General features: G+C 39.8%; 1 long non-coding RNA gene across 1 annotated transcript; it reads right to left on the bottom strand.

The window, feature by feature from the left end:
• Positions 1–6,437: 6,437 nt before the first annotated feature.
• On the bottom strand, positions 6,438–7,398 carry LOC122093200. Its single transcript, XR_006144387.1, has 3 exons — positions 7,284–7,398; positions 7,052–7,184; positions 6,438–6,752 (listed from the first exon to the last, which is right to left on the bottom strand). It is a non-coding gene; the product is annotated as an uncharacterized LOC122093200 (long non-coding RNA).
• Between the last annotated feature and the right edge of the window lie 1,267 nt (positions 7,399–8,665).

Here is an 8,665-nt window from a genome sequence, read left to right as displayed (position 1 = left end):
AGTTGGTGAGCTATGGTGTGCAAAATTCCCTTGTTCATTAGGAGGTCTCAAGTTCGAATTTCATGGTTGTCTTTTTTTGGAGAATTTTGTTGAAGATTTCCTACTTTTACTCACTTAAAACACTAAGGGCATGGAGGGGATTTCCACATCAAATTAGAAGCAAGGAAAATAATGGAAGGGGTTCCTGTGCAAGAAGAGAAGAAAAAAAAAAGAAAGAAAAAAAAAGGGAGAAATAAATTAGAAAGATTGTCCAAATCATACAAAGCAAGAAGGAAAATCCTCCATTAGAGGGAGCAAAAGAAGAGATAAATTAGAAAAAAAAAAAAAGGAAAGAAAATAAGCAAAAAAAAATTATAGGAAAATTTTCCATGTTTATTTCTCTCTTCTCTCTCCTCCACCTTAGCATTTTTTGTCTCAAAAGATCTCACTACCAATTGTGGGTTTCTTCCTTTTAGGAAAGAGAAATTTGTTACCCTACCTCCCCATTCCCTATAAATACAACTCATGTAAGAGGAGGGGAGGCACTTCATTCTTCTTCTAGTTTTTTTTTTTTTTTTTAGTTGTTCTATCTTTTTATCTAGCCCTAGTTCTAGGTTTATGCTTTAAACACTTTTGTAAGTTCTTTTTATTCAATTAATGCAAGCACTTTTGTTTTTGATTCAGTCTTTTATTTTTATTGTTTAAGCAATTCAAGTTGTAATTTTCAAGTTCTAGTTCTAGGCTTAGTTCTAGGTGACAAGAACAAGCCATGAATCATGTCTTTTAAGTTCCATTTTTTTCTTTAGATTTGTTTTCTCTAGTACTAGAAATTTCAGATTTGGTTTATTTCAGATCTGATTTTTAGTATTGGTAGTATCTCAAATCGATCAAGTTTTCAGTTCAAGGGTTGAAGTTCAAGTAAGTAGGCTCCCTCAATAGTCTTCTCTCCCCCCTCTCATTTCCTCTTCTGACTACCCTTTCTTTCTTAATTTAGGATTTTAATTTCAGTCGTTACATTATTGCTATCCCTTTCCCACAAGGTTCATGGCTAGTGTATGTGTTGGCTTTGCCCCTCCTAGCCGTAGAACCATCAATTTATTGCTTTTTTTTTAATTGTCTCCCTTTCCCTAAAGCCAAGTAGAGTAACCCTTGTAAGAGTGACTCTCTGGTCAAGTAGAGAAGCTCATATTATGATACATCCCTCGGGTTAAGTAGAGAAACCTACTTTTGAGTCTCTCTCTAGCTTTATCCCCTTTCTTTTACTTTAATTTTTATTTCAGCATTTTTTTTCTTTTATTATTTTTTTAATTGCGTGGGTTGTTTATTTTCTGTTATTTATTTATTTAATTTTAATTGCATGGTTGCATCTTTAAATTCTTAGATGACGAATGGTTAGGACATTATTTTAGATACGTATGTTTATGACGGTAGTTAGAATTAGATCACAACCATTAATAGGTTAACTTTCACATTATTAAAAGAAAAAAAATAAAGTGGCTGCTCTCCCTAAGTTCGACCCGTAGCTACACTAATCCGTACGCTTGCAGTTACATTTAAAATCTCAAACATGAAGCCAGGGGGCTGGGTCATGTAAACTTCCTTATGGAGAACACCGTGCAGGAAGGCATTATGCACATCAAGCTAGTGGATAGACCACCTATGGGTAACAACCAAGGAGAGTATGGTGCGAACAGTGGTGGGTTTAACAACAAGGCTGAAAGTCTTGGAGTAATGCACACCATATTTTTTATGAAACCCTTTTGCGACGAGGCGAGCCTTATCGCTCTCAAGGGAGCCATCAGCCTTTCTCTTAACACGGTACACCCATTTGCAGCTAACTAAATTTTGATTCGGAGAGGGTGGAACCAAGGACCATATGCCATTCTGAACTAAGGAATTGAACTCCTCACTCATAGCAATGCGCTTTTCAGGGGATTTATTTTCCTGACAGAAGTAGATAGGCTCAGGTGAGGATAAGGAGTGGGTATTGGTTGAGAAGGTTGGGGTGGTTGGGGTCGAGGGCATAGGGTCATGGGATGGGTCTTAGTAGAGGGCACAGGTAGAGAGGGTGAGGGCAGTGATGTGGTTAAGGTAGCAGTGGGGGCTGTAGGAGGAGTAGGGTATAGGTCGGTGAGAGGCCTAGTGTAGCATGGAGGTGAGGGCGGTGATGTGGATGGTGGGTGTGGGGTAGGGCTGGCGATGGGTGTGGCTAGTGCTACAGGAGAGAGCAGTGATGGCCGTGAAGGTGGTGAGGGCGATGATGGGGGAGGTATTATGGGTGAAGGGGAGATGGTAGTGTGGGTTGGCAACTGTGAGGGCTAGACATAAGTAGGTACAACAACCCAAGGCATGGTGATAGAAGTACTATGAGATGGGTGAGGACAAAGGATAGAGGGTGTGGAAAGGGAAAAGAGGACTTATCAAAGCGGACATGCCTTGCAATGTAGAACTTGTTAGAGACACAATCAAGGCACCTATAGCCATAATGAGATGGACTATACCTAAGGAAAACACAGGGAGTGGATCTGAACTCCATCTTATGATGATTATATGGACAAGGATAAGGGTAGCAAAGACACCCAAAGGTGCGAAGGAATGTATATTCAGGAGCTTTGTGAAAAACGAATTGGAAGGGGGAGAGATGGTGGGAGACCTGAGATGGGATTCAGTTGATTAGATAGATGGCAGTTTCAAAAGCAAAATGCCAGTATTGCATGGGAACTGAACTATGGGCCAGTAGTGAGAGTCCCATCTTAGTAATGTGTTTGTGATGGCGTTCAACTGACCCTTGTTGAGGATAGGTGTGAGGACAAGATAACCGATGGGATATGCCAATTTTGGAGAAGAAGGTGGGGAGGGTACGAAATTTACCCCCCAATCGGTTTGAACCTGTTTAATTCTACGCGAGAATTGCGGTTCAACAAGGGATTGAAAAGTTTGAAAAGTAAAAAAACTTCAGATTTATTCACTAAGGGATAAAACCATATAAATTTAATAAATTCGTCCACAAAAATTAAAAAGAAACGATGCCCAGAGATGGAAGGCATGTGGTATGGACCCCAAACATCACTAAAAACAAGATCTAATGGAAAACGACTACGGGAACTAGAGAAAGGTAATTGCAGACAACATGATTTGCCAAGTTGACAGGCGTTGCAAAGAGTTTGAACACGGGACGAGCGACAGGGAAGATTATTCTGATGAATAATGCGGCGAAGCAGTTTTTCATAAGGGTGACCGAGATGGAAGTGCCAACCATCTAGAGTAATTCTTCTAGAAATACTGGCAATGGGTAGGGAAGGAGACGCAGACTTCAAGGTGTAGAGTCCCCCTTTACTCGGACTGGAGAGAAGGGTCGTTTTGGTACCCTAAACCTTCACAAGAAAATGAGAGGGGTGAAACTCAAAGAACACACCATTATCTTTAGCAAACTTATGACTAGAGAGAGAAGGGGTTTTGTGATAGAGGAGACGTGAAGAACATTAGTTAAAGAAAGAGGACAAGAAAGAGATAAAACACTAAAGGAGCCAACATGGGAGATTGGGTGACCTTTACCATTGCTAACTTGGAGAGTGTCATTACTTGAGTAACCATCATAGGTAGAGAGCGAATGCAAATCAGGGGTGACATGGTGAGTCGGCCCGATGTTTGGAAACCAAGTCAGACTAGCCAAGGGGTAGGGAGAGGAAGGGTTGTAGGTAGGGGTAGGGAGAAGGCCAGGTTGTGCATAGTGGGCGGTGGGAGGGTAGTTGGTGGAGTTGGGATAGGCAGTGGGGTAGGGTTGATTATAGGTTTGAGGGCGGTAGTAGCAGGTAATGGTGTTGTGGTTGGTTCGTTGGCAAATAGTGCAATAAAGGCGTCCAAAGTACTATTGAGTCTAGCAACCACGCCCATGTCCAAACTTACCAGTCCCCCTTTGACCCCTATTAGACTCACGACCTAAGGATTGAGAGCTAGAGTCGTTTGGGGAAGGGGAGGACCGTTGGATGGTGTTGGCTTTTGGAGAGGAGTTGTCAGTATCAGTGGCTTCAGCAACTGATAGTTTGGAGAGGCACGAAGACTCTCATGACTGAGAAGGAGTGCATGCAGTTCAGTGTAAGTAGGGATGATCTCATGAGCAAGAACTGAAGGAACGATGATCTGGAGATCTTCACGAAGAGAGTGCAGCACATGGATGTTGAAGTTGGCCTACTTGAGAGGCTCTCTCGCGGCTGCCAGTTCATCTGAAAGTAGCTTGGCACACTGGAGAAGAAGAGTAACAGATTCATTAGGTTTCTAGCGAAGATTCTGAAGATTGAGATGGAGAGACATCAATCGGGTTGGAGAAGCAAAGCCAAACATAGCAGAGAGGGTGACCCAGATGTCATGACTGGTGTCTTTGTCTAAGATCAGAAGAACAACATCCTCAGATAGGGAAGCAACAAGAAGGCTAGGAAGCTATGCATCCTGTTGGTGCCAAGTTTGAGCCTTTGATGGGTCCGTGGGACAGGGAACGGAGCCATCAACATAGCCAAAGAGATGGACGTTGGCCTTGGAGAAAGGGGACTAACTGTTTCTTCCAAAGAAGAAAGTTGGTGGGAGAGTTTTATGGAGAGATAGTGATGAGGGAAAGAGAAGGATGAAAGGGAGGAAGCAGCAATGGCTATCGTAGGCATTAGCACCTATGGGTTGGGGATAGCACCGGTGGAGGGAGTTACTTCGGTGGCCATAGAGAGATAATCAACTAGGGCAAAAGAAAGAAGGGAGAAGAGTTCAATGGAGCGTTGACAGCTCTAATACCATGAAAACAATTGTGTATCTTATTAATTGAACCTCTAACCATAGAGGATATATATAAGCATTACATGGGAAACCCTAGCCGTTCAGTACTGAATGGAAAGGGAATATTACATGTGTGGCAATGGAATATTACATGTGATATAAATGGAAGGAGAACCAAATCATATATAGACTTCTTATATCAAGGAATATTCTATATACACTATTAGGCTTACATAATTTGCTCCACTCATGTTCCCCATGCTAATTAGCCAATATCTAGGATAATTCTAAACCTAAGGCTCCCCCCAAGTGAAGGCTAATTTACTTGCTGAATGCCAAGAGTGGAAAATGCAAATTATTTGGATGCATGGATTTTTCCTTCCAAATGGACCCGTAAGATTTTCATTTCCTTATAGAAATGAAATATGGTTTCAAATGACATGTGGTACATTGTTCCCACTAGTTTTGAACCGGAAAATGGGTTTCTTCTTCTGTTTCTGGCTCCAGTTACCAATTGGCTGAACCAAAATGAATCTTTTATGGTTTAAGTGCTAGAACTATCCATCAAATTTGGGAATAGAACTCATTTGAGGTTAGGGGTAAAGTGCAACCCAGGTTAGGTAAGGTGCAACCCTTCCAAGACTCCTTTATTGACACTCCCCACAAAAGGTTCCTGTTTTCTTCTTGGGATTTACTGACTCTGCTTGTGGCTCCCGTTACTTCCACTTCTTAAGAGTGGTTTTGTTCATGGATATATATTTTTTTTCTGTGGACTTCCCCAGCTTTTCTTTTCCTACACTTTGTTGAATATATTGATTATCCACTCCCGCCCCAAAAAAAATTCTTAAAATTTATGGTGGTGGCCTAGGCTGCTATCACTTGACTGATAGTTTAGTTTGTAGAATAAAGGCACTTCCAAGTAGGGATGGCAATGGGAATCTATTTACCCTCCTACCCTATTGTTGTTCGATGGGAAAGGGTTAAGAGTAAGTACTGCTTATCCCATAAACAATTGGAAGAAATAGTGTAAGGGGGCATTATCCATCTAACCAAATGGGGACCTTCTTTGTTTACCAATCTACCAGCAAAGGTTCTATCAAAAAAAAAAAAAAAAAAAAAAAAATCTATCACAAAGGTGGGACAAATAAGTGATTAATCCACACATATTATGTAATAATAATTGGAAAACAAAAAAAAAATCCTTTCCATGCATGTTCCCATTGTGCCCATAATAGGATGATATGTTTTAAGTTAGTAAGGCATGATCTGAATTTGCCAAATATTAGTAACCAACCTCCCCAATGGCACACTGATGATGATTTGCCTATTTACTCATTTATCACAAATTATAATAGAAAATATCATCGTTACCCCATGGGGAAGGTTAAAGATTAACCCAAAAATCCCTTGAATTGATTACTATAAACATGTCCCACTAAGGAAAGGAATTATAGAAAATTGGAGGATGAAGAATTAGAGACAAACCGAATCCCATTATCCAACCCTATCCAACCCATTCTCACCTCTATTTCTGTCTTTTTTTAGCCTAATTACTCCAAATGTAACATAACATCTGGGATGGGATCTACATGCCGCTTCCATGTATTGGATGGAATCTCCCATGCCAATCCAATGGCCCACAGAAGAGAGTTACTTGCATTTTATATACAGGTAGCTAACATGATGAGAGAGAGATGTACATCCTCTTCCCTTAATAATATAAATAAAATTAAGTTCACATATAACCTAGTTCGTATAGAATACAGATGATATAACCTGGTGATGCTGGCAGTTCCTAGAAAGCTATACATATCTACCCAAATGCGTGATAGGTGAGGATGGGATTTAGATATACAAAAGCGAAGGCATGACAATAGACAGAATAAATTAAGACTAATCGGCCATGGAAGAGGCATGCACTTTACGTATATCAGCTTCAAGGACTTCCATCTGCCTCTCCATATTCCTCAGTTTCTGGTTCATCGACTCCAACCTCCTCCTCGCATTCTCATCTGCAACATTAATAAAACCACACACATCCCCATACATTATTAGAATAGAATTATTATATTAGGAGAAGTTTTCCTTCACAGCGCAATTGTAGGGTCAAGACAACCTGCTTGCCCCTCCTTTCCCCTTACGAGTGGCCCAAATGGACCATGATGAATGGATACCTATTTACGGTGACCTAAGGGAAACTCGGTAAGAACAACTCTGTTGGCTTAAACACTCAAGAATTCTTGGCTGCTGAGCTGAGAAAAGAAAATTTTAAACAAGTGATCGAGAAAAGAAGAAAGGAAAGAAGTCATACCAAAACGGGCAACGGAATCTGTAATTGACCACAAGTTTACGGCTCCGGAATTAGAGGATTCCGGTGCTGAGGTCTTCATTTCCGGCAACTTGGCACTTTGTCTCGTTGTCCTCGACATGATGATCAAGTAGTCCTACGCAATACAAGAACAAGACTTAGCGAGCAAGTAATATATATAGAGAGAAACTTAAGAGAGAGAGAGAGAGAGAGAGAGAGAGAGAGAGAGTATTACATATGAAGATGATGGGTAGGATGAGCATGAGTCATGCAGTGACGAGAAGAGACTGACTAGTCAATTAGAGGAATCCAGAAAGGTTCTTCCCTTTCTTCCCACGCCTTCTTTCTTTTGGGTTCTTATGAGAATTTGGATTTATTGACTTGTTTCTCCAGCTACAGCCATCATGGGCTTATATATAGGATGTTGTCGTTGTTCTTATACAAGTATAAACCTTGTCAAGAGTCAAGACACGTCTAGTTACTCTTAATTTGGTTTGAGTCATCTATAGGAGAACCCTTCAAATCCAAATACCAAACAGTTATTGTTAGTTTTCAATCCTGAAATTGGGTCATTCAATTGTTGTGCCAAATTGCTATCAGCCTAATCCATGTTGAGTCACATTCTTTGATGCATCTTGTGATATAACAGTACTCTCTCTCTCTCTCAAATATATATATATATATATATTTTGTTTTTTTCATGATGATAACTATACCATCTATAGTGATAGAATATAGCAATAATATATTTATTTTGGCTAGGGATGTAATTGGAACACTATTTTGTTACCACAAGAAAAAAAATTGGAGAAATTTTAAAGTAAATACTGATATAAACTTGGAGGAATTTTGAAGCAATATCTTGTTCTCCTAACCCATGGTGTAGACAACTATGTATGGGATATAACCTTCTCATCGGGATTAGGAAAGGATATTTTTTTAACTCATACAATTGAATTGGAGTGGGAATAAACAATGAACCCGAGTCCAATCATAGTGCCACATCATCCTATACGAAAACTCATATCCAACTAAAAATAATCCAAATTAGTGACTAAATTTGTACTCAATATCTAATATTTTACATATAACCAAATAAATGGATAAAAATTCAAATTTTCGATTATATGTTTTGCATTTTAGTCTGGATAGTTCTTGCTTCGTTATGCTTTGAAAAGGTGAAGAAGCATGTATAAAACATAGGCTAAGAAATATAAATCATTATCTATGTACAAGCTTACAATAAAAATTCTATTTTCAACCTTTCAAAAGCATCAACATGATATGAGCAGAATGGGAACTACATGAAAGAGGACCCTCCCCTTCCCCTATTAACCTAGGTTGAAACTTGACAAGGGAATCAGGGTGTTGCTATTACACAACCTATTTTTAAGCTAACTTGTTCATAGAGCAAATCAAATGGTGCAAAAAACAGCTTCCCAAAAGTATTCATATAAAGGGAGCTCGATCGAATTGTTTCCCACTCTAATAGTGTGGAGAAATCCCTACTCTATCTCAATCATAGTGTGGGAATCAATTTCGTCTAGTAAGGGTCTACATGGTACAAGAGGAGAGACAGTATTATTAGTGCAGGATCCACGTGGTCAAGATGCGTGA

This window comes from Macadamia integrifolia, chromosome 11 (genome assembly GCF_013358625.1).
Source record: "Macadamia integrifolia cultivar HAES 741 chromosome 11, SCU_Mint_v3, whole genome shotgun sequence".
NCBI classification, from domain to species: Eukaryota; Viridiplantae; Streptophyta; class Magnoliopsida; order Proteales; family Proteaceae; genus Macadamia; species Macadamia integrifolia.
The sequence above is the reverse complement of the archived record's forward strand: the minus strand, read 5'-3'. Positions and strand labels throughout refer to the sequence as shown.